Source organism: Bombus affinis, chromosome 13 (assembly GCF_024516045.1).
Source record: "Bombus affinis isolate iyBomAffi1 chromosome 13, iyBomAffi1.2, whole genome shotgun sequence".
Taxonomy (NCBI): Eukaryota; Metazoa; Arthropoda; class Insecta; order Hymenoptera; family Apidae; genus Bombus; species Bombus affinis.
The window spans coordinates 10199834-10224267 of NC_066356.1; the positions used below are offsets into that span (position 1 = coordinate 10199834).

Genomic DNA, 24434 nt, shown 5'->3' on the forward strand with positions numbered 1-24434 from the left:
GCGAAGAAATTCTCTGTATGATAAGCAACGTGATATTTATATCACCTTTTCCTACGTAACAAATATCAAGATCGCGTTGTGTGAATATTAACACGAATAATCGTACGCGTGTTGTTCCAACAGAGTAACACTTTCCACTAAAATCGATGGAAAGTGATCGATATAAAGTCTCTTTTTGAACGGTTCTGAACCGTGCGAGGCACATCGAGCGGAGCCTAGCGATCGGTGGCGGACTTTATCGTGGATTAATTATGGAAAATTAGCCGATCGAACGTACCGTGCCGGAGGAAGCGACGTGATAGGATATTAGCACTCCCACATTTGCTGCCTCTCTTCCTCGGCCTAATAACGGCAATAACGACAGCAAGAGACTAGCTGGTACCAGCTATGGTAACTGTGACATCATCGTCCATGTCGTAGTCATCAACCTCATGGCTGTCCAAGTAGCTCATAGCTCAAGCGATGAAAAATAGTCGATTTGCTATGGTTTTCGTCAAATAGCGTAAGAAAGGTGAAATAGAAATGCAGACATTCGATGCAAATATTCATTTGCAATTTTGGAGAAGATTATCAGGTGATTTTATGTTTGTTACGCTGTTTCTTTTTAAATATATTTTTTAACTATGTGAAATAATTTAATGTATCGCGTAAGAAAATATTGTAATTAGAAATACGGTAAATTCTCTTGCAATGCCGCGAGGCAAGCAACAAACGAGCAGTAAAATAATACTACAAATCGCTGTAGTAATTAACTGGTTCGTTAATTAATCGAAGATTTTCCCAGAAGAAATTTCACCTCGCTCTTTTTCCTTTCCTCGTCTATTCAATCTTTGCCTTTCGGCTTCCAATGGTTTTCATTACAGAAACGACCAGTCTTCGTCTCCCATCGAAAATGTTATCCTACAAACCGATGAAAAGTTTAACGAACCGCGATTTGGACGATTGAAATACCAAATCTGCTTGCAACCAGAGCTTTACTTCAGGCGATTTAATTCGTTCGTAGACACGTACGTACCTGTATTTCTATAATTCGGCAAAAATGTTTGAAAGAAAGATCAGCTGATCCTTGAAAGCCACTGACGGAAACACGAAATTTCTTCGTCTGGTTATCCTGCTTTCTTCGAGGAAACCTCATTTCGCAGGCGAGTCTCGTACGGACTAGGATTTCAGGCCGGTCTGACCGCTTCGATTGCCAAGATGCTCCCGCAGGAAGAAGAAACAAATCCGTGGACATCGAGTTAACCTCTTTCCACCTATTCTCCCTGTCGATACACACCCTCGCACATCGAAACGTCCACGTTTTCTTTGTCCGCACGTACAATAAACTAAAGTCTCATCATCCGCGGGATTTCCACGCGATAACACGCGCATCGTCCCTTCGGAGGGGGCAAAGGTCCTGCGAGGTTTCGGACTCTCCGACTTGTCCAATGTATCCACGTAACGATGAAATAATGACAAAAGACACTGCTAACCATCTTTCGATATCCTTCATCCATTATATATATACACAGAGAGGAAAATAAATGGGAAATGCGGCCTGAATATTTGCTTATATACGAAGATAAGTGGAAAACGTGGAATAAGGTTTGCGTATATATTAAGATAAGTGGAAGAAAATTTGTTTGTTTGCGTTGAAGTAATTACTTTAAGAAACACCCTACACATTTACTTTTGTATATCCTGGGGACCTGGAGACCTGCAGATCGCTGTTACGAAGAGAATAGAATTTGGTGAAATGAAAAATTCGAAATAAGAAGAGAAGCATATCATTGTGGCTTTGAATGTAAATTAAGTTTTTTGGGTTGCAAGGTGTAGAAAGAAAGGAGCTAGAAAGCTAACTTTTTGGTGATGTCCTTTGCTATATATATACGAACGTGCTTCCTATCATAGGTTCTGCTATTTTATTCTAACATTATAAGAGCGAGGATCTGAATCAGCATACGCTATACTTATACTTAGTTCAATATATTTTCCTATTACAAATTCATCCATTCGTTCCTCTATCGGTCAACCTGAACAATATCATATATTGAATTAATAAATAATGATAACGATTTACTTGATTTTCACCTAATATCTTATCGCGAAAATTTACATATCTGTATGTAAATAAATTGCACAATCGGCTCGTGTATTTCGCTTTAAAAATTTATTTTACATTATTCATGTATCGTTTATAGTTTAGAATTAATCGAATTTCTCTTCAAGAATCTGCTGTGGTGTTTTGTCAATTTGGATACATTAACACTTAGAAACAATCGTTTGCGATTATATTAAACGCAGGTAAAAAAATAGATTTTCTTTGGCGGCTCGTTACTATCAGTCGAAACTCCAGCAAAATCTACTTTACACGTGCTTTTATTCGGCTTTATTTCTACTTTGTATTATCTCACTGATGTAGCCCTGTATTCTTGTCATTATTTGTATCTACTAATTGTAACACAGTGTATAACTCGTAAACTAATAAATAAGTAAATAAATAAACAGAGAAATTCATTACGTCAAAGTTATCGTTTCTTTCTATAATTCACTTCGTACAAGGATTGTCAGCTTGAAAATTTCAGAAATCAGAACACACGACGAAGATTGAAATTCATTTTTTCCCTTGAAAAATATTCTGCTTTGCGATACTCGAAGACTTTACGCTAAACTATACACTGAAATGTTCGTAAAAATTCTGCAAATCTACGATATACCGCGCATACCTAAAATTGTCGATAATCGACCGGTACATCGATTCGTTTGGTTGATGCGCGTTATTAGTTTGTTGGTTGTGGAAACGCAATAAAAAAGGTAATAAAGTAAGCGGCGAATAAACGTGTCTGGTCGGATGGTTAAATTCTTTGACCACGTAAAGAAACAAATTAAACCATCCACGTTCGCTACTCGTAATTAGCCGAGGTAGCCAAATCGCCAGCATCTCTTTTACTGCAGATTAGCATAAAGTTTATTAAGGCAGCTAGTAGTCTTACATAAAAATAATTCCAGCATAAATGTCCTGTCTACGTCTTTAGTATTCTTCACGCTGTAACATCTGTTACGTTGTAGAATTCTGTCTTTCGGTGTTTTTCGTTTTCCCACCAACCTAACGAGACGTAGTTGTCTGTATCGAGCGGCTGGATAATTTCGTCCAGCCAACCCTCGGAAATTAAACACGCAAAGTCAAATACTATTTCTTCCTCGCGTAACATATTTCGGTTAACATTGAAATTATTAATATTTGCGTTCCAAATGGAAAGAATTTTCGCGTCAATTTTGTTTATCGCGTATAACGCGAAAACGAATAACCAAAGATTTGAAATTTTTGCATTTTACGATATATTTTACATTGCACTTTATCAGCAGCTCGCAACTGTACATTTCCAACTGGTCAGTTGACACTGGAACTACCGATGGTTAACACGAAGCTATCTCTACCAAAACCAGGGAAAATCACTGGTCTTTAAAAAATACGTCATAATAAAATAATTGTTACTTTCTTACGGAAGCAATTCCACGTTATGTAGTACATTTTTGGTGTTATCAATCCATCTGGGACCATCATCCCTGAACGAGGATTGACAAATTTATAAAATTGTAAAACCAGTTATTTTTACTGCTGTGGTATTTCTAACGTTAGCCTGTGGCGATCTAGCGATCGATTTGGAATTTTCCTGATAACCGATATCATTATATCGAACGGTACGCGGTAAAAATTTGAAAAACGTGTAGCGAGTCGTAGAAAATGAGGAAACTAATTGGGGTTCGATAAACAGATTGCAAGACTCTTTTACACTTTGACTAGTGTTGGTATAAGTAGCCTCGGCACAAAATTATTTTCAGTTTGAATACATAAGAAACGAAATAAAATTCATTATATAATTCTTTTGATTATCGTTATGAAAGTCATTACATCATTGCGGGAAGAAATATAACACGAAGTATGAATTTGAAAATAAAATTGTAAAATCAAATTTAAAATTTGACTGATGTGGTAGTTCCAGTGTTGATCGACGCTTGGAACTTTCAAATAATTTTGCCTGATAAAAGACGACGAGTTTGAAGAGAAGAAAACGATCGCTCGGCTTTCGAAAACCTGCAGGTTCGAGCCTAACGTTAAATTTACCAGCGAAAACCACGACAGTAGGGTAGAAACAGTTCTGTCCACGCTTCCAGACAGACCAATGGATCATCCATCGTCGGACGTGCCTTCAGGATTTGCTAGTCTCGTCACCCCATTGGCCGGGTCCTCGAGTATAATTTATCCCGTTATGCTAATCGCCACGATTTGTCTAAATTAAAAGGCGCTCCGCGTTGATCCGCGGTCACGTTCGTCCCCATTTTCGTCCATCCAACCCACCGCCTCGTCTACCACCACCGTAAACACAGCTATTACTATGTCAAACTGCCTTGTATTATCTGGATACGCCGATCCTTTCTTTCTTTCCTGCTACTGTATTCCTTTCGTTTCTACCACGCCAAATATCTCATTTCTTTCATTCTATCATCTCTCGATCTTGCTGGATTATTTGGTGGAATAAGTTAATCGATTCTTTGCCAACAAACTTGTCTCGAAGTAAGTCACGTAGTTATTAAATCAGAAGATCTCCTGTCGAGCAAAAGTTCCTTCCACGAACACCGATGACGCATACGTTGCGTTGTTCTTAGATGCGAACATGTCGTGTCGTTAAATTCCAGACCAGTCGTAGCGAAGATATTTGCAAAACGTCAGAGAATCTGCATTGAGATACGTAGCGGTGCATGGGCTACAAGACAATTTGTGGTATGGAAGATGGCGAGACAAAGAGAGCGCTGACACGCGTGCAAACGTATTAGGTTGTCCGAAAAGTTTCTTTCCTTTTATACTATTTTGCCGAATTACGTGCGATCGATTTTGCTCTGTCGAGATAAACACCGCGACATTTTACAGACTTGGTTTCACGTTTGTACGAAGGTGCAGTGTTGTAAGAAACACTTTTGCGGAAGAAAGACACCTCTCGGACGACCTAATATATATCGACGAAGATCCTGGGAATCGTTTATTAAATAAATCTAAAACTATTTTAATATAAATTCCAAGTGTAATCTTGGTATTCCTTTATTTTTATTTCGCCCATTAAAACCGCATCGTTGTAATTGCAGAAAATTCCTACGAAAGATTACGAATTGGTCGCTTTTCAGCACTTTGGTAGTCGCAGTGTGAAACGTGGAAGAAGATGGAAATTCGAAAGAAGCGACGCGATACGACGGAACAAGTTGGTTGGTCAACGAGTTTCCCTGGCGGTGATACGTCTGGGAATCGTTGTCGCCGTGTTTACCGGGTCGATCGTCGGCGAGGTGGGTCCTCCTTTTATTATGTTCGGCGAGGGCCGCTTAAGGCGATGCCACGGAATGACCAAGAGTTTTAAGGATCGGCCGTATAAACGCGTGCGCGAAAGCTCACTCTGCCTACGTCTGTATAGACGGGATGTTCGCGCGTGTACGAAGCCACGCACGTTCGTCCTTTTTGCTCGTTTCTCGTGGCTTCGAGAGAAGACCGAACGACGCGGCCCTCAGGATTTTACGGCTTTTTGACGGACCACATCTCACGCCGACGAACGACAAGTCAGCCTCTCCGTCTGCTTAGTAACAAACTTGCAAATTTGTATGCGTGCATGCGCGTTCCTCCTCGTCATCTAACGGGTGTTTCCAGCATACGCTGCGCTACAAAAATACCTGCGCGTTTGCTTGTCCGCCATTTCGTTTAATTTCAAAATTATCGATTCTTCTTCGCGATTATAGTCCTGCGAAACATTTGGATAGAATTGTCAAAGACTTAGAATCGTCCAAGACGGTACAACTATTTCGTTGCGGAAGAATCGTTCGATCGTGTCGGGTTGCTCGACGCTTGCGTTAGACTCGCGGCAAGTTTCTTGCGGATCAGAGACAACGCGTTTTTCCTCGCTTACGAAAATTGTACGACGTATGGAATTAACGCGGATTTCTTCAAGATCAGTTTCGTTAAAATGTACGACTGCGCGGAACATCGAGAACTATTTGCACAGGTAATTGCCTGTAACGTTGCGTATAATACGAAACTCGAAATGGAAGGTTCCAGCTGTTTCTCGTTCTCCGATAAAAATCGATCGATTCTTTCGATAAAAGAAAGCCAACGAAAGAGAGCTATTAGGTTGTCCTGGAAGTGTCTTTCTTTCACAGACACGTCTTTTCCAACGATGCGTCTTTATACAAACGTGAAACCTAATCTGTCGAACGTTGTGATCTTCATTTTGATAAAACAAAATGGATATATGTAATTCGATAAAATAATATCAAACGGAAAATGTTTTTTTTCTAATATTATTTCCTTATAAAACGAAAGAAACTTTTCGGACGACCTAATAAAAAGGTTAAAAAGAGAAGCTGAAAACCGACAGCGTTAAATCTACTCAAATCGTAAAGTTCCACTTGTGAACGAATTTCTAAGAGTTTGATATCACTACTATTGGGTTAGCAACTACGTGATTGCTGATTTTATCATTAGGCGATAATGACAATTTATTTGCTGATATTTAAATATAATTTATACATTTAATTAAAATTTATTTTTCTAAATTTGTATATAAATTAGATATTAGCTGAAATATACAATTACTGTACTTTATCTTTGAGAAGTTTTATAGTATGCTATATTGTTATAAAATTTTATATTAATTTAGAATTATTATTATTATTATATATATAACGTATAAAGACATTAGATGATAATGACAAAATCCGCAATTATTTAGTTGATACGACGCCAATACATGAAATCGCTAGTAGAATACCATTTCGACGAATTTCTGCCACTCTGAACGACTAGATGTTTCTGAAACGTCGAAATCTCTGCAATTTCATCGTACATCACATGATTTTCCAAGATTACGGTGTTCTCTGGAGCGGACAGTTGCGCTTGGACGATGAAAGCAGAACGATGAGAAGAACGCGCTATGTCCATTTACGTTTATTACCAACGAACGTAGAGAAACGCGATTCACGTTCGCATACGCTGATTTATATCGATCGGCGTTTGGCTTGGAACAGGATTTTTCGGAAGTTTGCGCGTCAGAGCAGGTAAAAACGCGGCGAAAGATCTTTCGATCTGTTCGCCTTTCGGTCGACCAAGGACCTCGGCTGGCCCGATCGATCGTTAAACTTGCCGCTTAATCGCCGTGTCAAACCAGTGCTGTAAACTTATACTGCCAACTTCTACTACTTTCTCGAGCTGCTGACGACGAGTCAGCGAGACCGAACCGCACGAAATGGCTACCGCCCGCCTGTGGATTTACAAAATTTCAAATTAGCCGGCGGTTCGTTTATAAGCGTCGAAAAATAAGCTCGTTCTTATTCTCGGCGAAACTCGTAACAACAGGACGAGAACTTTGTTAGGCGAGCGAGATTTAATTACTTTCGTCGAGGACCTTGAACATCCACGCAGAAATACGAAAACCTATTATCCTTAATTGATCGCGAGCGCGTAAAACAGAACCAAGTTTTACACGTGGCTCGCGATAATCGAGGAAATACGAGGAAATCCATTTCTCAGAATCGCTACAGGTTTTCATTTTTACAAACACGCCAATCCTTTTAATTGCGTTTCGATATTTCCATCGGTAGCTCGATGCTGAATTTTCTTTCGTGCGAATTATCGCTACGAGGATAAAACATGCGTCTAGTCCATTCATTCGGGAAATGGTAATTAATAGTCCTGAAAATAATGCAGAAGGAAGAACCAAATTGATGAAACAACTGCGAAAGCCGCAGTTTTCGCTGATAAGATTGGAAAGTACGAGAAAGGGATAACGTTAGAAACATTATTCGTAAGATTCTCTTTTGCACTGCGAGATTTTGATATTTCCCTCGGTAGCTCGATGTTGCATTTTCTTTCATACGAATTCATTACGGAAATGGTAATTAATAATCTTGAAAATAGTGCAAATCGATCAAACAATCGCGAAAGCTGCAGTTTTCGCTGATAAAATTGGAAAGTACGAGAAAGAGATAACGTTAGAAACATTATTCGTAAGATTCTCTTTTGCACTGCGAGATTTTGATATTTCCCTCGGTAGCTCGATGTTGAATTTTCTTTCATACGAATTCATTACGGAAATGGTAATTAACAATCTTGAAAATAGTGCAAATCGATCAAACAATCGCGAAAGCTGCAGTCTTCTCTGTCATTATCGTTCGGAAGTCGTATTGATCAACCGATTGATAAGTTAAAAAGTACGAGAATGGGATAACGTTAAAAACGTTATTCGTAAGATTCTCTTTTGCACTGTAGGATCGTTTAAAAAAAGAACGATTCACTTCTATCGACATATCCGTGGATCGGCTTCAAAATTTGCTATTACGATCTTGTTGCAATATCAACGAGCTTTCAAACAATTTCGTATAACGTAGATAAAATATCCGCAAAGTGAATCGAGCGTTTTACAAAGAAATTAAGAGTTAAAATTCTAAGCCGCAATATACGGAATGGTAGAAATTTTGGAAAATTTACGACGAGTACACTGGTCAATGGTAATGCCTTGATTAATTTCGATGCGAGTAAGAAGAAAGTAAGCAGTTTATTCGGTTCGGTCGTTTCGTCCGATAAATCGATAAAAATAAACGTTCGCACACAGATGAGAAGAAATAGGCGAGAGTGGCGGAATGCTTCGTTGGCCGACGTTGAAGTCTCCGAGTGGCGTTCGCGGTGAAATTCTTTCCCGCTAGAGCCGACATATGCTTCGAATCGCTTGCTAGCAACTTGTCCATCGGTTACGACTCTCTATCGTTCAGGTTATATTATAATCGTCGATGCCAGTGCTGTAAACTTCTATTACTTGCTCGGTTAATTTCCTCGAAAACGACCGAACCCTATCTTCTTCGATATGTTTCAACATGTTCGAATAACTAAGTAACTATCTTTCGGTCTTTGTAATGGTCGTTTCGAATACCTGCATCTCTTAAGATCCACGAATTACAGGTAATATGTCGACTGCATGGACGATACGAAATATCGTAATAAAGAGAGCGCGATAAAATTCGCTGCAACGTTTCTCAGAATATTTGAGAATACTAGTTTCAACTCTTTTACGTTTCACTGATTGTGAGAGTCGTTTCGAGTTGCTTGAGAGATACGCCAGATATTACGGAAATCCGATGGAGCAACCTTATTATCTGCTTAATTATTCTACATCATAAAAGTGTAAATGTTCCTAACTGGTTGCATATATATATATATAGAGAGAGAGAGAGAAAAATATCCTACATGTGTTCGTTTATTCGTTGATGTTACGAAGGGGAAAAAAGCAAGTTAAGAGGAAACTTGGTAAAATAGACTTTACAGGCGATCAACTTACTGCATAGAGAATGCGATACAACGTTACGATAACGCGTTATAATTTTCAAACACCGGGTTATCTTAATCGTCGATTTTTTAATAGAAGAACGATTCAGCTATCGGGCAAACATATTGGCGAATGTCCTTACATTTGCGTGATATCGGCGACAGGTTTCTCGATATGAAAATTCATATGCAAAGATCGAACGCGGTTCGGATCTTAAACTCGCTAGGAATAATCAGAGCCGCGACGAACTTTGAATAAAAAGTTAACGCGAAGCTTTTTCTGCCAAAATCAGTGAAAATGACTGGTCTTTAAAAAATACCTAATAATAGAATAATTATTACCTTCTTACGGAAGCAATTCCATGTTATGTAGTACACTTTTGCTATTATCAATCCATCTGGGACAGTGATCCCTAAACGAGATGGTGACAAATTTATAAAATCGTAGAACCAGTCAGTTTCACTGCTGTGGTACTTCTAGCGCTAGCCTGTGGCGATCTAGCGATCGATTCGGAATTTTCCTGATAACCGATATCGTCGTATCGAACGGTACGCGGTAAAAATTTGAAAAACGCGTGGCGAGTCGTAGAAATCGAGGAAACTGGTTAATTGGGCTTCGATAAACAGATTGCAGGACCCTTTTACACTTTGACAAGTACCAATCATTTTGACTGACTTTTGATACAAAATTATTTTCAGTTTGAATACATAAAAGACAAAATAAAATTCATTGTATTATTCTTTTAGTTATCATTGCGAAAGTCATTATTACGGGGAAAAATATAACACGAAGTAGGAACTTTAAAATAAAATTGTAAAACCAATAAATTTGACTGATGTGGTAGTTCTAGTGTTAATTACATAATTACAACACATACATACGTGTAGCACGTTTGTCTAATTGGCTATATCGTCAGATATTAAGAAATTGTACAACGTGAAATAAGAAGAGAAGAAGATGGAAGCAGTGGGAGTCTGTGGCGAATATTGCGACGTCTTTGGAAGAAGAAAGGAGATCGGTGGACGACTGATGGTTAGTGCTCGTGGTTATCGAGGTAGCAACGAGAGCCGTAGAACTGATTGAGAGCCGAGATCTTGCGACTCCTCGTCGGAAGACGAGTTCGCTTCCATCTCCTTCACAGACTCGTGCGATCAAAAGGAAGAACTGTCAGTTGTGCGCGACACTTTGTCAGTTTTTCCGCTGCGACTGGACGTAGAAGTGGCTCGACTTTCTAGCTCATTAATTCTTACATCGACTGAAATATTTGTCGGATTAATGTTTAAGTTATAAAGTTTAAGTTATATTATTTTACAAAATTACATTACTACGTTATTCTTCGCCTGCTTTTACGCGCCTCTTCCCTTTTAGTTTTTGTTCTGAGACCAACCGTCTAATAAGAATCTAACGAGAAAAGCAGCATCGACAGCTTCTATTTATTTGCTCGAATTTTTCTATCGTTTAAATAACGAAATACCGCAGCTGTATCCAAGTTTTGTGAATTTCACCTGACAAAATCCGCAATCACTCAGTTGTCAAGCCAATAACCGATCGTTAACAGACTGCAAGTTTTCCTGTAGTTTCGTATTTCTACAGGAAAAACCAACGAAACGAAACCTGCGTAGCAATTCGTCGTAGTAAAAATTCCAACGAGTTCTCCGCTTCCTTTTTTTCCTTTTTATCGCAAATACGCAAAAAACCTGCACCTAATTATTACCAAACCTATAAATAGTACGCTATAATAAATACAAGACACTTTTTCCAGTCGCTGTATTTCACCAGAAGAAACGTTTCCACTAAAAACGAAAAGAAGAAAAAGGAATATCGGTAAGCACATTGGCGAAAGCTTGAGAAATATCGGCTGGAGCCGTTGATATCCGTTGGCCTAGGGAGCGACGGATATTTAAATGTCAATGGGGATCAGCGAGCTGACACATTTTAACGGCTGGAAATATTATTCGCGCTCGTATCCATCGTTCCTTGGGACGCGACACGATCATCCGCCGACGCGACGAGAGAACAGAAAACCCGGACAAGGGGTGAAGCCAGGGTTGAAACCAGCGAACGTGCTGCCGTACGACTAAAAGGGAAGAGAAAGAGAAAGAGAAAAAGAGAGAAATTGGGGCCAGTGTCGTGTGAGAAGAAATACAGGGTGATGTCGCGATCGTAGCCGTTTACGCGGTCGAATATATAACGTATAGCTTCTATCTCTTTATACAGGGCCAGCTTAACGATTCAATAACCGATGGAAATCGGACCTGGTGATGCAGAAATACGTCCACCTTCTAGTTTGCATCCAAAGTGTTTCCTTTCGTGTTATTCTTCCTTTATCGTTGTATCCGTTTGAAAACCATCGGATTTAACAACTGTCCCCCTTTCTTACATTCCGCCAACAGTTAAATCGGCTTTCCTTTGTCCGGCGTCGTTTGTGACAACTTTTTTTACTTTCTCCAGAAACATTACGATATTGGTAATAATAGAATGAAGTTTCAGATTTTTCGTATATGAATGGCATAGGTGGTGCATGGAAGATTGTAAGAGGCAGGTTCCTTCGCCGAAAGGAAATTCATAGCTTTTTTTAAATTTCAATTTGAAGGATTTTCAATGTTATAATACATATATTTCTTTTTAGGGAAATCGAAAGGAACAAGATTCGAATTATATTTATATCCACGTGCGTGTAAATGCGTTTCTTCAGTTGTAATCTTCCATTATATATTGGGAAATAAATAAATTCTCAATTTCTAGATATCTACAAAAATCTACTCGAACATCGAGCTATTTATCAGTACAGGAATAGACGTAATTACTTGATAAATAATATCGCATATCATGAGATCGTCGTCTCGATTGATCACGGAGTTGTCTTAACACTTGAACTACCGATAGTTAAAACGAAGCTATTTTTACCAAAACCAGTGAAAATGACTGGTCCTTAAAAAATACGTCGTAATAAAATAATTATTACTTTCTTACGGAAGCAATTCCATGTTATGTAGTACATTTTTGGTTTTATTAATCCATCTGGGTCCACGATCCCTAAACGAGGATTGACAAATTTATAAAATTGTAGAACCAGTCATTTTCACTGCTGTGGTATTTCTAGCGATCGATCCAGAATTTTCCTAATGACCGATATCACCGTACTGAACGATACGCGGTAAAAATTTGATAAATGTGTGGCGAATTGTAGAAAACGAGGAAACTGGTTGATCGAGGTTCGATAAACAGATCGCAGGACTCTTTTGCTATATATAATAATAAGAAAAGCACACAGTATACTTGTTACAGTGGTAAGAAATTTTCGGTATTTCTTAGTTTCGGGTTTATCAAGGAGGATCGTGGCGCGGAAAGGTGGATCTCGGGATCAGGAAAGTGTAAGAAAAGATGAAGGAAAAATGTCTTTCGGAGCGTCGAGCGGAATGGTTAAGCGAAAGACGTCGTTCCGGCGAATCGTTGCTGCGTGAAACGAAACGGAAGGCGAAATCCGCTCGAGGGCGTGAAGGAAAGACGGGGGTCCGCAGATCGCTGGATCCGTTCCTCTTTCTGCTAAAAATACGCAATCTCGCGGCCCCGTCAGGCTGAAGAATTGAAATACACGTACCCTCTTCTTCCACACTGCCTCGTCTCCCCTTTGATATCGTTTACCCATAATCATTTAATTTTCTCGAAGCGCCCACGCCGACCGTGCAAACTCGCAGGATGTCTCTTCCTTCGTCTAGCTTCTTCCTCTTTAGATCTTTAAAAGTCTTCGCCTTCTCCCATGTGTCGTTTGTCGACTCGTCTCCGCGTCTTCTAAGCTTCTACGCGTAGTAAGATTAGGACGTTTCGTTGTTTGCCGAGACGTTTATTAGTTTCTTTGTTCCCAGACCTTGCAATCCAAAATAAAATGTATATTCAAGATTTCTTCTTATTTAGAATATTTCTGCGTAATAGCAGTGTCCAGGTCACGGATGTACATAAATAAAGATGTAGAGTTTTTCTCGAAGTAATTACTTCAACACGTGGTATTTCTCAATTTTAGACAAACGAGAAGATTATCAAACGATGGAGACGACGTCGAATAGGTAGAATTACATCGATCGAATTAATCGATTGACTTTGATAACACATGACACTTTTTCACCTAGTAAACGATAATCATATGGAGCATATAGTTAGGTGGATTGGATCGATCAAAGGCAATTCCAGTTCTTATACGAACGTATAATATTTCATGGCTACAACAATCTGGCTGTAGTTCAAGCGAAGCATGAAATTCAAGAAACGCGTTCTAACAGCAATATATAGCAATGTACATATATTATGGTAGTACAGATATCTTTATCTGATATAGCTTATACTTATTCTAATGTACTGCAGTTTAATACTGGCTTTGATACTTTGACGTCGGTATGCTGCCGCGTACACGTAGTCTCGCCTCCCGCATAATTTTCCAAGCTAAATATGTAAATGGAAAGTGCGACAACGTTGGAACAAATAAAGAAACGTCGTCTCGCGTCTGCCTTTCGCAAGGCTCGAAAAACGCAACACGTCGATTCTCGTCTACTGGTGTCAACGCATACCTTTCATTGAAACAATATCGAACACGATATTTATTAGCTCGTTCGAGAAGTTTCTTTCGTTTTATGAGGAAATAATAGACGCACGACGTCTTTTCTTTTATATTATTTTGTCCAATTACGTACGATTTCGTTTCGTTGAGATAAACATCCTGACATTTCACAGACTTAGTTTCACGCTCGTATCAGCTTGTCCGAAATGTTTCTTTCGTTTTATAGAGAAATAATGCATGCACAATGTTTTTTGTTTTACATTGTTTATCGAATTATGCGCGAACATAGTAATAGAAATATAACGAAATAGATTATATCTAATATACGAGAAATTGTTGTTCATCTATTATCGTCTTATGAAACGAAAGAAACTTTCCGGACGACCTAATAGTAAGACGACTTGCGAGCAAATTGTGCGCTATCAAAAATACATAGAATAATTCAACCACCAGAAGTACAGAGGCAAGATAATTTGTGGTACAAAAGAGAATATCGTTTATGTAAAACATTATAATATTTCTAAGAAACACGATATATAACAATGTGTAGATTGTACTCTCTAGTATAAGTCAATAAAATAATATAAAACAGAAATTGTTGTTCATCTACTATCACCTTATGAAACGAAAGAAACTTCCCGGACGACCTAATAGTAGGACGACTTGCGAGCAAACTGTGCGCTACCAAAAATACATGAAATAATTCAACCACCAGAGCTACAGAGTCAAGTTAATTCGTGGTACAAAAGAGAATATGGTTCGTGTAAAACATTATAATACTTGCAGGAAACGCGATATACAGCAATGCGTATATTGCGCTCTCTAGTGTAATTCAATAAAATAATATAAAACAGAAATTGTCGTTCATTTGTTATCACCTTATGAAACGAAAGAAACTTTCCGGACGACCCAACACGAAGGTGCACTGTTGTGAAAAACACGTTTGCGAAAGACACTTTCCGGACAACCTAATACAAGCCGACTCTTCCGCTTATTCTCAGCAGATTTTAATTTCACCAATTTGCGCTCAAACGTTGGTCGATCAAACGTAAAATAGTCTTCTGCATTGGCAAATAAAATTCTAAATTCGATGGAAGAAAAAAGTAAATCCGAACGACCGAATCTACCGATAAATGCAACGGAAAGCCATAATTAACGAAACAACGGAAAAATAATTGGAAAGAGAAACGGAAGAAAACGATTGCTTACCATTTAGATAAATTTGACGAGCGAAACGTGCCAACAGCTAATCAAGTTGACGTGCGAGATCAATGGAACCCATTAGAAAGTAAAAGTAACGAATTAACGGTGTACAGAGCGATAGCATAGCGTTTAGTCGGATCCAGTTATGCGTAACGGTATTTCCATGTGCATGAATATTTTCGGCCAAGCGAATCGTATAATGTCACTGCGGCTGGACCGCATCCGGATTACGAATTAATTGCCGCGCGATGAAATCAAAACATCCACCTCCGCTTATAATTAATGTTATTCCGTCGTGTAAAGGGCGGTTCACCGCAGGTAAATCGTGCAACTGAACGTGCAAGTAAATTCGTGTGATCTATGATCGTTTCGTCGAATACGAGGACACGAGATCGCTGTGCTACGTAACGCTATCTCGCCAATCCGGTGCACGAGCAAGGGCGAGAGAAAGACGATTAGTAGAATTGCTTCTCGAAGGGCGATCGATTGAATAATCCGATTAATTTAACCTCCTGTTTTGCGGTTTCCTCCTCTGCTTTTCCTTTTGCCCTTCCATTTCTCGCTATTGCACGGTTCAACCTTTTACTTGAAGCTGTGGCATCGTTCCTCTTTAGTCGAGCTCTTTAGCTTCGTCATATTCCTTTTAATAATTCTTCTCGTAGTTTGTTTCTTTTTATTCGAAATTTTAAGGGTCTCGCGTATATACTTTGCCTGATAATTTTTCACGAATTCATTTCGGATCGTTCTATTGGGTTGGCAACTAAGTGATGGCAGATTTTGTCATTTGGTGGTATTGACAAAACATGCAATTACTTAGTCGATAATATACTACAAATTTCCTAAGGTCCTGTTTGCGTTGTATTTTATTGCACGTATATGGACGTACAATGAGAATGAGTTTCATACGATTTGTTCTATCAACAAGCAGAGAGTTTCTTTTAATTTCATCAACACCGCATCTCTTTCGAACTAGAGGAGAAACGTTATTCCATCGATTATTAAGAGACGCGAGTATTTCTGATATTTCTTGGAATTTCTGAAATTTCCCGACAAACGATATCTGTATCTTCGCTAACAATTTGTCCAAGCCAAACGCATGGACATCGAGTATGCAAGAGCGAAAGCGTCGTAAGTTTCTCAAGAAATTTTCTAGAAATGCGTGTAAATCAGAGTATCTATCTGGGCCGAATTATCTGGAAAATTCTCGCGATTTCACTCGTTGCTCGTCGATCGTTCCGTAAACGAAATAAAACGCAAACATCCGCAAGATCGGCGTGATCGTCGATCAGAGGTTCGTGAAACACAGAGAAACGGATAGCAGGCGTACGACTCGGAAAGCAGATATTTGCAAAGCCACGGAGTTTTAGCGGCAATCGAACGTAGGGAGTAAGGATGTGGGTACATGTATATAGTAGGTAGGTATATAGGGTCTCGGATTTGATTTACATCTACGCCCCGTAATCGAGGAAAGATTAGACAGCAGCCAGCTGCCGGGTCAGCGCGTCGACGAGCCGCCCTGCCAGGGTATTTGTAACCGAGCCTTGTCGAAATGTTAATGCGTACCAATGCTCGCTAATCACCCTGACACTTTGGCTTAAGCTTCCACAGCCAACCCCTATCCTACTCTTTTTTGCCCCGTCATTCATAAGAGCCGCAGATTTTCGTACCGATAGCTTCCACCGTGAAATCTCCATTAACTATAGTTCGCGTCACCAATCTTCCCTCACCTATACTTTTGCATATGCGATACTACTCGTCATTGGACGAACGAACGACTTCTCGAGTCGATAGACGTAGGTGGAATAATTGAAATTTAACGCTTTGATAGCCACGCGGAAATCACACGTTTCACTGAGGACGTCGCGAGAGTATTTTTATTATTCAAAGCATACAATGACGAAATAATAATAAATTGACGATGTAAGATAACGTTCTTCCCCAATCGACCGTTTGTCTTATTGGTGGTCACCGGTGGCGCCTTAGTAACAGTCGATAGCGACGTATTATAACGAGGCTTCGTTTATTTCAACAAACCATTCGCATTTGTTATTTCATTGTATGCAAAACGTGCAGAATATATAGTTGAAACGTATAAAAGATATTGGTAAACGGTATTTGCTCGTTCTATGTATAATAGCAAGATATGTTCACACTTCTAACTTCAATTATACGATTACAAAGCAGCATTTACGATTATTTTCTAAGCTGTGTTTATAATAATATTCGTGGATTAGCCCTCAAGGATATGGATGCAAACACAGTGCATAGTTAGGTGCATTATTAAGATTTGTTCTCATTTTTTTTAATCGATGTTCTAATAAAAATGTTTAATCGTTCAATGGGGCACTTTTTATTCCAAAGTATATTCTATTTATCGGTTATATTCAAAATGCCCTATATTCAAAACTGTCAATTTTCATACAATTTTTACAATTGTAAGAAGTTCAAGCGCTGCTGTCACCAATGACCACCGTGTCGTGGCAGGAGAAACCGTGGCAGTCAAAGTTAATCTTCGATTGATATATTGGATTGACAACTAAGTAATTGCGGATTTTGCTATTAACACCTAATGACAGGCAATCACTTAGTTGCCAAGCCAATAGCACCGATCAATAAGTTGTCGATTTTTGACAACAGGTGTCTTAATTGCAAAATGATCTGACTCTTCGTAATCGCGTATATCGTCCTTATAATCTAAATACGTACAATACCATATTATGGCTCGATTAAATTGATACTCGAATTTTGCAAACTTTCGACAATTATTCCTCATTTGCAATAGCAGCAAAGTTTCAACAATTACGATAGTACGATAGTTGATACGATAGTTTAATAGTTGTACGTACGATGGAAATACTTGATAGCGATATTTTTGTGAAAGGAAATAGAAAAAGGAATATCGATGCGAATAAATACAATTGGAAAAGCGTAGCAAGTTAGAAAATGACAAACACATATATCCAGCAAATTCGGAGATTAATCCTTCCCGCATGACGTTACAAGTGTAAGCTATTGACCCTTATCGGACCCACATACCCTACCGGCGATTAAGCCAATCTAGCTTCTTCTTGCCAACAAGAAAAGAAGTTTTCTAACTTGTAGCCTGACGTGTCTTTTATTCGAATTACGAGACAGAGAAGTGCGAACAAAAATTACGGAATATCATTCTTTCGATAAAGAGAAAATTGTCGGCTTTAACGCGATATATTAGGTTGTCGGAAAAATACCTTTCTTTCGCGAACTTCTTTTTTACAACAAACCAAATCTGTGAAACGTCGCGGTGTTCATCTCGACGGAGCAATAATTCGACGAAATAATATAAAACAAAAAACATCGTGCGTCTATTATTTCCTCGTAAAACGAAAGGAACTTTCCGGACAACCCGATATAAAATGATTTACGAAAATAAAAGATGTAAAATACGCGTTACAAGAACAGCGTTCTACGTTATCTATTCTCGACAGGCGAATTCGTTCTCAAACTTGTACATAATACGAGAAACATGTAAACTCTGTACGAACGACTTGTATCGACTAAATTGACGTACGTTGGACGATAATAGAAACAATCATTAACAATACCCATGGCTATCAACGCGCAGTTTAAGCTACTATTTCTAGGCAGATTAAAATCTTGTATCGTATCAATATCGCTGCACCGATATCGGCACACGATCGAGTAACGCGATATTGTGTACTTGCACAAGATTGTCATAACATCGTAATCGTTTATATTGGAATATCTGTATTTCATTAGTATCGGTCAAATATTGATCGTGCAATTTTGCGGTATTGATCATTTTGCATTAACACAATGTAGTTTCTTGTAGTTTACAGCCATATAATTCCGTGCTTCTATATCGATACCGACCTCTTTTTTCTCCTCCAGTATATCAATATTGATAAACGACAATTTAACTAATATCATATGCACCGAACCAACGCCACGTTTGATATTACAGTCAATTATATACGCTGTTGTACACGGTAAACTAGCTTCTGATTCGAAGCTAATAATTGCAAAGTATTCATTTTCCAACGATACGCAACTTTATATTCTATTAGCGAACTACAACTGCCAGACAAAAGGAAAATGACGATACCAACGTAACGATACATGCGACCGTTTCAAATCATAACCCTTTCCCATGGTCTCGATCGACGATTTAATCAATTTCCTGCTGTTACCCGATCAAGAATAAATTTGCATCTGCATTCTCTTCGCTCGATTTTGTGCCCCGAAATGAACTTTCGGGAAAGTCCACTAAGAAGATAGCAATAAATATTTCTCTGTCTGTTTTATAAATATGTGCGTTGGAAACTAAGAGATCGAGGATTTTGCCATTAGGTGGTCGATGTTGACGATTGACTAACAGACTGACGGATATAAAGTTCTTCGGTTGACAAAATGATAACTAACTCTTCGATAGACGATGGTCATTAATTAATAATATTCGATAGGCGAACAGTCACTTAGTTCCCAACCCAATACGATTATCAGACGCAGACATACGTCGATCTACTTGTTAATCCCACTAACATTCTATTCGTACGTAGAAAAGGAAGAAAGATACGATGGAGTTTAGAGATCGCGATGATGCAAGTTAATTCTTTGCACTGGAAATGTCAGTTGTCCTGACAAGATCTTTCCTCGTGTGGCGCACAGGAGCGATAGATTTGCACGTGTCGTATCGCGTGTTTCAAAAGTTCGTCTAACGTGCGCTGTCTGTTTCACGGCATAGTATATCGAATTTATAATAACAGACTATATAATAACACGATTCATACAGTGGATATTGGTCGAAAGGGAAGACAAGGAAAGAGGAAGAGGAGGAGGATTCTAATAGAAATTTTTCCACGCTGGAATTATATCTACGGTATGAGACATTTGGAAGAAGAAGAAGAAGAAGAAGAAAAGTAGTAAGCGGCTCGTTTCCGTTTCCAAAACGATTCGTCGTACGGTGAAAGAGGGTTAAAGTGGCGAATGTCAAACGCGTATAATAGCGCCAGAGAGTAAGGGGTGACTGAGGACGAGCAGAGAGGGAGAGGACTCGACGACAGGGTGAACGATGCCTGGTATAAGTCAGAATGCGGACAACCGTGTGGTTTCGGGGGTGAGAAGTTTAAATGGCTCGTCCGTATGGTGCTTCTCCATCCCTTTATCCCTCTCTCTAACCCCATCCTCGTGCTCCGCGCTGCTCGTCCGCGGCTGTAACAACCCCGTACGATCTACCTTTCGGTTTCCAACATCTAATTTTAACTCGCCTCCGATCATACTTCCATCGTTCCTTATCTTCGTTTTAGATTCACATCGGTCGTGCGAGGATATTTTGCAATTATTAATATCATTAGGAAATTTCAGATTAATCGCTAATGAATTATTTGACGGACAATTCGTTGGCGGAAGTCGACGAAGAAGTTGAAGTAGCATAAAATTATTACGATTAAACGTTTCCTGTTTTAGAGATCATTTTAACCGATAATACTTTTATATTTTGAAAGGATGAGAAACTCGTAAGAATAGTATATCGTAATTGAAGTATTTCACGAATTAGAAAAATTATATTAGGTCGTCCGAAAATTGTCTTTCTTTTACAGACGCGTGAAACCTAATCTGTCGAACGTTGTGATCTTTATTTTGATGGAAGAAAATGGAGCATACGTAATTCGATAAAATAATATAAAATGGAAAATGTTGTGTATCAATTATTTCCTTATAAAACGAAAGAAACTTTTCGAACGACCTAATAGTAACTGCGTTTCGTGAGATTAGAACACTCGTTTGGAATATTCGGAATATTTTTGGAATTCAAAAGAAATTATCAATGCTGCTTCTTGTTAATATAATACACCGTTCGATTACAGTGTTATTACAGATGCGTAAATTTTCGCTAATAACATCGTTAAAGTTCGTTCAGAAAAGAACACGCGACAGGTGAAAATTGCCAACTATAACAAAACTAGAATTATGAAATTGCTCTCCAATTTATAATTAATCAATTCGCCAACAAAATACCATATCCTACGCTGCAAGTTGTCGCGTGACAAATCATACGACAAATTGTACCGTTGTATGAAAATCAAATTATCGGGAAACGTCATCGAACGATACCCTTTCGTCTAAATGATTAAGATCTTGGCAACTAAGTGATTGCGGATTTTGTCCATATAATCTAATGACAAAATCGGCAATCACTTAGTTGCCAACTAAAATAAAACGTAGCCAACGTATTCGGAATGTGGCCACGTTTTACAGGTCGGTAATGGATCTTTTAAACGACAGGGTGATGAGTAGCGTGTTTCCTAGGATCAGAAGGGGATTGATAGCGATCAGGGACACGTGTCCATCGCGGAAAACTTTACGGTGTAATAAAGAGTCGGTTGTCCCCGGATCCGGCAAGGGGATGAACTTTCAGTGACGAGGTTATACGTGCAAGACGAAACTAAGCATCGTTCGTCCCGTTACACCCTCCGGCCCTTCCCGCCAGTGATTTAAGTGGCAGGCTAACGTAGTAACTTCCTAACGTGCACAGATGCGACAAATCGACAGAACTTCTCTGCGGTCTTAGACGTCCGCGTTCTTACTGCTCGATTTTCTCGTTAAGAAGCTGCCGCTCATACTTTCCAGGTATATGCTACTCGCTATTACTCGCACCGATGATACAAAGCCAGCGTTGATACGAGTCTCTAGGATCGAGCAATTTCGCTTTTTCTTTGACAATTTCTTAATACCGCGTTGCTTCTTTCTCGTTTCAATTTCTCGAGCAATTCCATCAACGCTTTGACTGCCACGACGAAATCACACGTTTCGCCGAGGACAAAAGATTTGGAAATTTCGTTGCCATCGTAACGAGACACGACTATCGCGATTGTACACGTTGGTGAAGCTTGAAACTGATCTGGAAATAGAGGATGGAATATAGGAATTATACTTATGGCACGCATATATTTCGCCAAGTATTTGAACAGTCAATTATATTAATAAGCTACAATATGCAGCGAGATTGTCTTTAGCTGTAATTGTACGTTAAGACTACTACTCGTAGTGTATATACTAATTTTTCACTGAGTATATGTTTGCAACGAATGCCTGCTTTTATATACATTGGATTAATTTGGAATCGTACAAATACAATCAACTAACCAAAATAGTCGTGGCTTGTTACCATGCTAATGTAATGTGAGAAAGTTTCGTGTCACGCACATATTGTAATTCATAAAAATATCCCGCGTTAACAGTTTGACTGCCACGCGGAAATCACGTGTTTCGCTGAGGACGTCGCGAGAGTATTTTTATTGTTCAAAGCATACAATGGGAAAATAATAATAAATTGACGATGTAAGGCAACGTTCTTCCCCAATCGACCGTTTGTCTTATTGGTGGTCACCGGTGACCACCGTGGCGCCTTGGTGACAGTCGATATCGATGTATTATAACGAGGCTTCGTTTATTTCAACAAACCATTCGCATTTGTTATTTCATTGTATGCAAAACGTGCAGAATATATAGTTGAAACGTATAGAAGATATTGGTAAACGATACTTGCTCGTTCTATGTATAACAGCAAGGTATGTGCACACTTGTAACTTCAATTATACGATTACAAAGCAGCATTTACGATTATTTTCTAAGCTGTGTTTATAATAATATTCGTAGATTAGCCCTCAAAGATATGGATGCAAACACAGTGCACCGCTCGATGCAAGATTTGTTCACATTCTTCTTTTTTTTTTTTATTGATGTTTTGATAAAAATGTTTAATCGCTCAATGGGGCACTTTTTACTCCAAAGTATCTTTTATTTATCGGTTATATTCAAAATGCTCTAAATGGCAATTTTCATTCAATTTTTACATTTGTAAGAAGATCAAGCGTTAATGTTGGATTTCCGAGAAAAGAACTAGTGGCTGGACAATAATAGCAAATTCTAAGATAAAAAAAAAAATAGTATTTGAGACATGACCGCCTGTGTAACGTGATTTTAACGGAATAATTTTATATCTGTTAGGTAGAACAATGGATGGCTTAAAGTTGCATCCGAAGCGAAATGTTGGCTGATTTTCGCTGCGAAATTACAATTATACCACTTAACCTGGTTATCGAAAGTGTTCATGGACGAGTTACTAGGATTATTTTCACTCAAATAATAATATTTGCCAGATATAAACGTGCTATTTTATAATAGCTGCTAAAATTCCAGACGAACGGTGTAAAATATGATAAACTCGACTTTGATATCTCTTGGAATTTAATTGTAATTGATATGACATTGTATAAATCCTATTGTATTAATCCGATCATCGGATTATAGCATAGAGAATTAATTTATTAACGATACCGATTAAAATATACAATTTCGGAGACTTTAAACTTCAGACTTTTAACGTCGAACGATCTTCCGCTACAAAGTTACTGCAATCGTCCATTCTATTCGACGCAAACGAAAAGCGTATCCTGCAATTAAAAATAATCCAAGATCGAACCACGTCTTACTACCTTTAGAATGAAATTTCTCCGTATCTTTAACCCTTTGCACTCGGAATTTTATTCCAATTTCGTTACCAGCAGTTTCCAACGCTTTTAAGTGTTTCGTTTGAAATTCACTTTAACTAAAAAATAAGACAATTTAAACAAATAAAGGAAGAAAGAAATTCGCTCAAATACCAGTTTTATTCGCGTTATTCTCGTATTTTGTAATTTCTAAGCGTATGATATATCTCGAAACAATTTCCAGGATACGATCCTGCTTTTCTTTCGCACGTTTCCTGAGATAAAAACTGATGTCGAGTGACACTCGACGCAGCAGTGCAAAGGGTTAAAAATAATCACGACATTTCCAAATTATTGGCAAACTCTGAATATTTCACAGGCGATCCTGTCCTGGGAATTTAACGTATATTATGAAACCATCGACCAAATAGTATCGTTAAGTGATCAATCAATAGCAAATGCGAACATTTGTATAATCTTGATCAATCGCTGAATTTTAGAAACTAATCATTGGCTCGTTGTTACGACGAACAATTAATCAACCACCAATATCAACCTAAATAAAGCTGAAGGCAAAAGTTGACGACACGATGATAAAAAGAATAGACGTTACATATACGTGCAAAGTTAACGAATACGTACATAGAAAGTGGAGGAGGAGAAGGGGCAGGAGGCGGGGAAATACCGATGAAAACATTGAAATTGCGCGTCGGTTAGCTGGAAAAATGTTCTTCGTGGAAAACACAGCGAGAGCTGGAAATTATCTGTAAACCGTCAGCCGAAGCATCGCGCGTACTATGATATTTTAATATTCATCAAATAGTTTCATCGGTGGTTCGACGGATTAAATTCGTG

General features: G+C 38.6%; 1 protein-coding gene across 1 annotated transcript in view; it reads right to left on the reverse strand.

Annotated features, from left to right (window-relative positions):
* The window catches only part of LOC126923593 (E3 ubiquitin-protein ligase Rnf220-like), a 192754-nt gene that overhangs the window by 88195 nt on the left and 80125 nt on the right, over window positions 1–24434 (reverse strand). The gene's annotated exons all lie outside the window — the stretch shown is intronic.